This window comes from Semicossyphus pulcher, unplaced genomic scaffold (genome assembly GCF_022749685.1).
Source record: "Semicossyphus pulcher isolate SPU_LCO1_2020_fin unplaced genomic scaffold, fSemPul1.0.p SCAF_5, whole genome shotgun sequence".
In the NCBI taxonomy this organism is placed as follows: Eukaryota; Metazoa; Chordata; class Actinopteri; order Labriformes; family Labridae; genus Semicossyphus; species Semicossyphus pulcher.
Genome location: NW_027211726.1, coordinates 26787963 through 26796953, shown reverse-complemented (window position 1 = coordinate 26796953; position 8991 = coordinate 26787963).

The following is an 8991-nucleotide window of genomic DNA, read 5'->3' as shown; positions in this document are numbered from 1 at the left end:
GTGCAATTGATAAATAGAATAGACTCCTTATCAAGTAGAAATATATGAAGTTATGATTGGTTAAAGGAGGTTTAGTAACTAATAAGGAGAGACATTTTTGCCTCTTTAGTGATAAAAATCCATGAGCCTCATAAAGGACGTTTTGTAAATTTGATAAAAACCTATGAGCCTCATAGAGGACGTTTTGTAATACATATGAGCCTAAAGAGGACGTTTATACATCTGATAAAATATATGAGCCTTTGCTGTGTCTAAGGAGGAGTGGAGAGACCAGTGAGGACATTCTGTTCATAAAAGCATGCGTAAAAAACTTAAATAAATAAAAGAAGGGAAAAGAAAATCTCCTGATAAAGTCCAGCAGAGTTGAGAAACACATTCTGATTTACATATAGGATTAGCGGATTGATTGGTGTATGATCTCTCTCTTTCTTGATTTCTCTCTCTTTCTCTTTCTGCCTGTGTGTGTGTGTGTGGCTATGTGTGTGATTGCATTTTGAAGATAATTTGTCTGTTTAAAGAGCATAGAGTCTTATTCAAAGTGAAGGAGAAGCTGCTAAAGGATAGACTTTGTATCTTGCCTGTTGATTGAGAGGATACTATGTGAGCTTTTGTGTGCGTTCTTTGTCCCTGATTCTGTGCTTTAGTATACTAGGTTGGTTTGACTCTGATGGGAGTCTAGACCGGATGTTCACTCTCTGATAGTCGGTATAATCTGGAAGTCCTTGCTAAAATTATGAGAGGCGGAGCGAGGGGTGATACATCATTTTGAGCACCAATAAGAATGCTTTTTCTGGGACGGAGAGTGTGAGCTCCCCCTCCCTTCTTTCCTTGAGAGATAGAGAAAAGGAGAAGGAGGAATAAGATTTAAAGCGTTATTAGAATGAAAACAGACTAAAATATTGACTCTTCTGATTCCTAAATTGACAACCTTTTGTATAAATAGAATAAATATGATAAATTTAGAAAACGTGCAAGCGAAAAGTGAGGAATTTGGTTTTGTGAAGAGTAAAATAAATTTGTGCCTGTTAGAAGTTGCTGTTTAAAGAGTAACTCTTGTTGGAGAACACCCGTCGTAATAAATTTAACCAAACAAAATGTTGGCAGAAAATGTGTCTAAACTATGCAAATTTAATCATTGCATTGTTTATAAGAATCTAGATTGATCATAAGACACTGAACTCTTGTTTTGTTTTCTCTTTTTCTTCCTCTATCTCTTCCCCAGTTCTCATTCGTCATAATTGAATAGAGAAGATGGAATGTGTCTGAATTTGGATCCTCCAAAGGACAGGGTTCATCAGGTGTGGAGAAATGTCACAGGAAATGACCCAGATCAAAACTGAATGGAGCAATCCATTTTGCGAGTTAAGTTACAGAAGGGGCTGCCCCTGCCAGTTAGAAGCAAACTGGCAGAGGTGGTTGGCCTGGCAAACATGACAAAAGGCGTTTACACTGACCACATAGCTCATCAAGTTGAGCTATATAGAAAAAAGGAGCAGGATCAGAAAGAGCAGGACCAGGAGACGCTTAGAAAACTTAATCAAATACAATTAGTGGAAAATAAAAAGAAAGAAAAGAAACAGGCGTTGGTTATGCAGAATCAGACTCAACCAAGTCAAACATCACTGCAACCACAGCCAGTACAGATTCAGATTCAACCACCCCAGCTGTCATCTGGGGCCCCCGCTGTTTCCTTTTCACAACCAGATTTTGGTCAGCCGCAGTTATGGAGAGGAAGAGGTCAAGGAAATTTAGGAAGAGGAAGAGGAGGAAATTTTAATTCAAATTTTCAGCAGTCTCCTGAAGCATGTTATAACTGTGGACAGTTAGGACATTTTGCTCGCGAATGTAACAAGCCAGGAGGAAACCCTAGCAGAGGAGGTTTCAGAGGAGGTTTTAGAGGGGGATTCAGAGGACAGTCACGACTACCCAGGGGACTGGTGAACCCTTATAGGGGTCCGGAACCAGGATTCTAGGGGTGCCCAGAGAACTCGGAAGGGGGATGTCAGCTGGTGGTGTCAGGGCCGGAGCAAGATCCAACAATAGTGGTGAAAGTAAATGATAAACCATTAGAAATGATGGCAGATAGTGGAGCTGCTTTTACCTGTGTTCGGCCCGAACATGCTATACATCTCCCCATGTCTGACCAATTGGTACGGACAATCGGGTTTGAGGGAATTAAACAGCTGATTCCTCTTACAAAACCAATTGAGCTCTGCTGTAAAAAGAGGAAGATCACGATACCTATATTGGTCTCAGAACACACGCCTATTGCGCTTTTGGGTAGAGATGCTTTGTGCAAATTGAATTGTAAAATTTGGTGTACACCGGACGGCTGTCTGGTGGAAGTGCCAAGTGATGCCAGTCATCAACTATTTATGACAACAGAGACAGAGGCTTCTGCAGTGTTTTGGATTGGATATCTTAGTCCAGAATTATTGGAGCCTGTTAAGCTATGGGAAAAGTTCATCATAGCCAACATGCCTGATGCTAAGATCCCTGACTATCCACTCCACGGCACGCTTAAGTATTTTAAAAATGCTGCCAAATCAGATCCGACTGAGTGGTTAAGTCATCAACCAAAACTGGTTCAGCTTAGCTCGAGCTGTATAATTTTGGGACCACAAGGAGCAGCTATGAAGATAAACAGTAATGATTATCTTGATACAGAGTATGACATCAAGAAAAGCGTTCCACATGTGACCTTCATGGTGGCTGAAGGATGTGATCAGAAACAGATAGGAACGATGATGGCAGAAGCAGAGGAAGCCATTTTTTCACCGATAAAAGAAAATGTAGCTATCTGGAGGAGTGAGGATCAGAGGTTCATAAAGATTATGATCTCAGCTCAAGGACAGGGACAGCCACAAGCCGTACAGATGTTACATTGTCAATTCTCAGTCCTGAGTTAGACTCCGATAGTATGCAAATGGAGATGTTGCAACAAGTTCCAGAATATTTTTGGTCAAAGCATAGTACTGATATTGGACTTGTGAAGTCTGCCCAACCAGTGAAAGTAGAACTTCGACCAGGAACTAAACCTCCTTGGAAAAACCAATACCCATTAAGGGAGGAGGCAATCCAAGGGATTGACCCACAAATTGAAGGACTGTTGAAAGCAGGCGTTTTGGGGATAAGTTCGAATCCTCAGAGCAATACACCTATTTTGCCTGTGAAGAAAGTAGATGGTTCCTATCGCATGGTGAATGATTTAAGAGCAGTAAATGAAGTGGTGGCTGATTATCCAGCTGATGTGCCGGATCCACATACTTTGTTGGCCCAAATTCCGCCGGAGGCGACGCATTTCACAGTGTTAGATCTATGTGGAGCATTTTTTAGTGTTCCACTCAGTGTGGAAAGCCGGAGTTTGTTTGGGTTTACATATAAAGGACAGTCCTATGAATACAACAGGTTGCCTCAAGGACTAAGACATTCCCCTCATATCTTCAATAAAGTGTTGAAGGATGATCTGGCAGGGATAGATCAGATTTTGACGAGCACTGTTGTTCAGTATGTTGATGACATTATCATCTGTTCGCCAGATAAAGAAACATGTCATAAAGATTCCATTAAGTTGTTGCAGACATTGGCAGAAAAAGGACACAAGGCCTCTCAGAAAAAGCTACAATATTGTCAGGAGAAGGTAGTTTACCTGGATTTGCAAGCCCTCCCGTTGCGTGAGGCAGACTTGGAGTATTGGACTGATGGGTCCTGTTACCGAGTAGAAGATAAATTGAGCGCGGGCTACGCAGTGGTGAAAGCCCAGGGAACTGAATTTGTTATTGAAAAAGCGGAAGTAATACCACAGCCTGCATCTGCACAGCTCGCTGAACTCGTGGGGCTGACTGAAGCATGTCTTTTGGCAGAAGGTAAACGGGTGACAATATATACAGATTCTGCATATGCACATAATGTGTGTCACTTGTTTGGAGCAGTTTGGAAGAATCAAGGGTTTAAGAAAACAAATGGTTCTCCTATACAACATCATGCTCAGATAATGAAATTGTTGCATGCAATGATGAAACCTAAAGAAATAGCAATAGCTAAGTGCGCGACACACAAATCCGACATGTCAAGGGTAACACAAGGTAACAAAGCGGCTGACGAGGCTGCAAAAGCAGTTACAGGGGCAGACAGAGTGGGTAAGGTTCTTCTGGTCACCCATGAGGTGGACTTGGAAGATAAAATCCCGCTCAGAGATGTGATCGCAATGCAGGAAGCTGCTTCTGCGATAGACAAACAGTTATGGCAAGACCGAGGTGCCACTCAAGATTCTACAGGTCTGTGGCGGAATCATGAGGGACTGATGGTGGCACCCCCAGACCTGCTAGGTCTGATGATTCAAGAAGCACATGGGTTAGCCCATGTTGCAAGGGGGGAAGTTAGGAGAAAGATCACGAAAGAGTATGGTTTTTGGGCACCGTACTTGCTTGAACAAATTGATCATGTCATAGGCAGGTGTACAATCTGTCTAAAAAATAATGTTCGGAGAGGTGTGACGGTTCCCCCTGCTTACATTCCAACTCCGACAGGTCCCATGCGAGAATTGGTTATGGATTTTGTTGACATGATAAAACCAATTGGAGGCAAAAGATACATGCTAGTTGTATTGGACAGATTTTCGCGATGGCCTGAAGCATGTCCAACCAGGCGAAAAGATGCTCAGTCTGTTGCCAAGTTTTTGTGCCGTGAGGTTATAAGCCGATGGGGACTCCCAGATCGTATATCCTCAGATAATGGAAAGGAGTTTGTGGATAAAACAGTAAAATTGATTTTACAAAAATTGAGAATTAAACAGCGACTAGGAGCCGTTTACCATCCGCAAAGCCAAGGTATTTGTGAAAAAATGAATGGTGTGTTGAAAAACCGCATTGTTAAAATCTGCCAACACACAGGTCTAAATCGGGTAGAGGCGCTTCCGTTAGCATTAATGGTATGCCGTTCAAGTGGGCTCCGTGATTTGCGCATGACACCCCATGAGTTGGCTACGGGTAGACGGATGCCAACACCTTGTTTGCGCACAAGCGGAAAAGGTCAGAGTCTGGCTCTTTTGGAAGATGAAATGCAAGTGTACGTTAGATATATGGCTGCTCTACATAAGAGAATATCTACGTATGTTTCTGACAGGCAAAAACAGGAGGAGGTGCAAGAAAGGCTCGATGAGCAAAAGAGGAACACAGTGCAACCGGGAGACAAGGTGTTCGTGAAGGTATTTAGAAGGAAGTGGTTTAACGAACGTCGCCAGGGACCCTTTAAAGTGGTTCGTAGTACTGGAACTGCGGTCCAGGTTAAGGGGTCTCCGATGTGGTATCACTTAACACATTGTGTTAAAGCGCCAAGGGAAGAGGCGTCACGCTCACAGAGCCAAGATGTTGAAGGCTCAAGAGAGCCAAATAAAACTGCAGAAGATGCAGAGATACATGAGGACCCCCAAGATCAAGGTTCAGAAGGGGGGATTGATGATGGTGTGGAAAATCATGATGATTTTGGGCATAGTCCTGATGATACCAGAGAGAACTTTTCAGTCAATGAGCAGGAAAAGAGATTTGGTGACATTGATTTACAACATGTCCCAGAAACAATACAGCCCATCTCCCTGGCGTGTGAGTCATCACAGACTCCAGAGGGCTGCAATGCCTCTCCAGGAGGATACACAGACCCAGTCGGACCAAGGAGTCCAAGACCAGTCCGACAAAGAGTCAGACCAAAACGTTACGAGAACTAGAGTTGAGGTGACTTTGGGAAAGTCAGTTCAGCTCCCATGTCAGTTTACAGAAGAAAACAGTAGAGAAGGAAAGTTTCGAGTTCAGTGGGAAGATAACCAAGGCAGGATCATTGATTTATCAGGAACGTCATCACGAGGTAAATATGTGCTGATCAATGATAAAAGGAGGGTGAAGGTTATAGGAGACTGTAGCCTTTATCTACACAGGTTCCAATTAGAAGACCAAGGTGACTATAAGTGTTCTTATTATGATCTAAATTTACCGAGCGAGAAAGAACATAGTGTGCAGTCAGTCTACAGGACTAACATTGTGACTTTGGTAGCAATAAATGAAAGTAAGATCGTAGAGTCCCAAGGTATTGAAGAAACCGAGAAAATACAACAGCAATCTACTTTGTCAATTCTGAAAGATACTAAAGTTACCAATACATCACATTTAACTACAGCTGCGTCTCAGGTGATTACTATAACTCCAACACCTTTGAAAACTGTGATTAGAGCTAAATTAGGAAGTTCGGTTCACCTTCCATGTCAATGTGGAAGATGGAATAGAAGAGGTAATTATGCCCCCATGTGGAAAGATGGTCGTGGTAAAAACATAGTAATGACAGGACCGGAAGTTGACAGTGTGTCTAACGATCAAAGAAAATATGAAATACATAATAAAATGTGGTGGTTTCCAATGACAGGAGACTGTTCACTTATCTTACATAATGTTACATGGGAAGATCAAGGGGAATATACATGCACTTATTTGGATCCAGAATTTGAATTTATACCATATCGCAGTTATTGGATATAAGGATACAAAACACATGAAATGATGCTTGTGGTAGAAAACTCAGTTCCTACACAGGTAGCTACTGTCGTTAAAGAGATTCGAGAGGGGTCCATTATAAAAACCACTCCAAGGGCAAATATTGAACAGAAAATATCCACTAATGTAACTTCAGGAATAACCAGTAGTGTTAATATATCAACTCCGGCTACTAACCTAGCTACAACTTTGGTAGGGATAAATGTTACAACAATGGTGATGACAACTTCTGCCAATAAAACAAACATGACATCTTCAGTGCCTACAAAGTTTGCAGATTCAACACCGACAACTATTATGACATCGACGACATCAAAAAGATTGATAAATGTAAACCAGACGATAGAGCTGATAGTAGTAGTAGTAGTAGATAGTTTAAATAATAACAGTAAGGAATCCGAAACTCAAATGTTGATGGCTAAAAAGAATGATACAGATACATCCGCGACATTTCAGAAGACAAGACCTGTTGTGGACAATTACTCTGTTGACCTAGACTGGGAACCAATAGACAGGACTGAACAAAATCATGCGCTACAGAAGCGAGAAATTAAGTGAAAAGCATTTGGGTTTGACTCTTCAACAATGCAAATTGCAGATCCATGGGCTAGTAGGAATTAGTGGTTTCAACAGCTAACTCACTCTGTAAGATTAGCTAGTAACATGAATTGTCCTTGTGTGGTGAGAGTTCCAACTCCGGGCACATTGCCTTCAATTTTAGAGACGGTACCGGAACCATTGGCGTCTGATTGTCAAAATTATGCATTATCGTGGCTACAGTATAATCAACAAGCAGCATCGGATCTTTGGATGTTTGTGTCATTACATTTATTTAGAACTCAAGGTAATTGTACCTGGATGAAGGAATTACCATATGCAAATTTACTTGATCAATATGAAAATGCCATAACAGCAGTTCCTGAGCCTAACCTGTTTTTGTTCAAATAATACTCATGGTGGGGCTGATATGTTTATGGGAATATCAGAATGTGACAGCTACACGATGCAATTCCTGAAGAGTAGTCGAAAAGTTGATGAGCAGACATATACAGTGACCATTCATGCACCAGATCGTCGACAGAGTAAAACTTTAAATGTAAAACATCAGGCTTTGCCAGGAAATGTAACTATAGGTAATTTCAAGGATATTTGGTGGGTCTGTGATAATAAGGCATACATATTTCTGCCTTATGGATGGACTGGATGTTGTTAGATGGCAAAGCTAAAACTTCCCTATGATGTTTTTGTTGTCCACAAGGGACAGGAAGCTGATAAGGTCCAATCTAATGAGATTGCTAGGAGCAGGAGGAAAAGAGACATGGCACAGTTTCATGATTTGGAGTCATATCATTGGAGGATAAGTTTGGGTGAGAAATGGGGTATAGGATTGTTTCCGTGGTATGGAGTAACATTCTTGGCTGATCATATTGATAATATCACCTACACCCTACAGGGTTTTGCAAATGAGATTATAAGAGGTTTCGAATATTTGTCAAATTCACACAGAAGAGTCACAGATTGACGTTGCTGAAACATGACATGGCTCTCGATTATATTTTGGCTAAACAAGGTGGCCTATGCGTAGCTTTAAACCTGACTGGAGATGCCTGTTACACTTTGATTCCTGATAGCTCTGACAACATAACTAGTGTCATAGATGCGTTGCGCCTCATTAGGGATGCATTTGGTCCATCGGAAGGAGCTGGATGGTCTGCTAATGCTTGGTTGCAAGACAAATTTGGACCAATGGGAGCTATATTGGTTCAGATTATGGTGGCAGTAATTCTGTCACTGTGTGTGATGTTTTGTTTTTGTACACTGATGTTGACTTTTGCAAAGGCTATGATACTGAGATGGATTGGTGTTGTGATGCCAGGAGATAACACCCAGATGCCTCTACTACGTAGGGATGACCCGAGTGAAGATGAGGAGGAAGTGGCGCTAGAAAGCGAAATGATTGAGACATATCCATTTTGAATATCTAACTTTATTATAATCTCAACATTTATTTTTGATGCTATCTTATCACTTTTTGTTGTTGAGTGTTTGATGTATGGGGATCAGTATGGTTAAAGGGGGGAAATGGAAAAGTGAATCAAAAATTGAAAAAATGAGAAAATGAATTACAAATATATTGCATTTGATGTTTTTGCAAGATACTGGCTGATATTTTCTTTCTTCCCAGGACAACATGGGGGAGATCAATCTGAGGGTGACTGCTTGTCCAGGGATCCTCACAGCCTGAATGGACTCAAACATTCAAACATTCAAAAATGGACAGTACAAATGGACAGAGGACCCTGAACAAGGACTATAACAACACACCCTGTTTTAAAAATGACATTGAGAGTACATTACACGAGAAGTTGATGTTGCTGAGGAGCAACAGTCTGATATGTTAACATGTTTATTCTACACATTTTTACAGTATTTGATGTTGTTTTACAATATT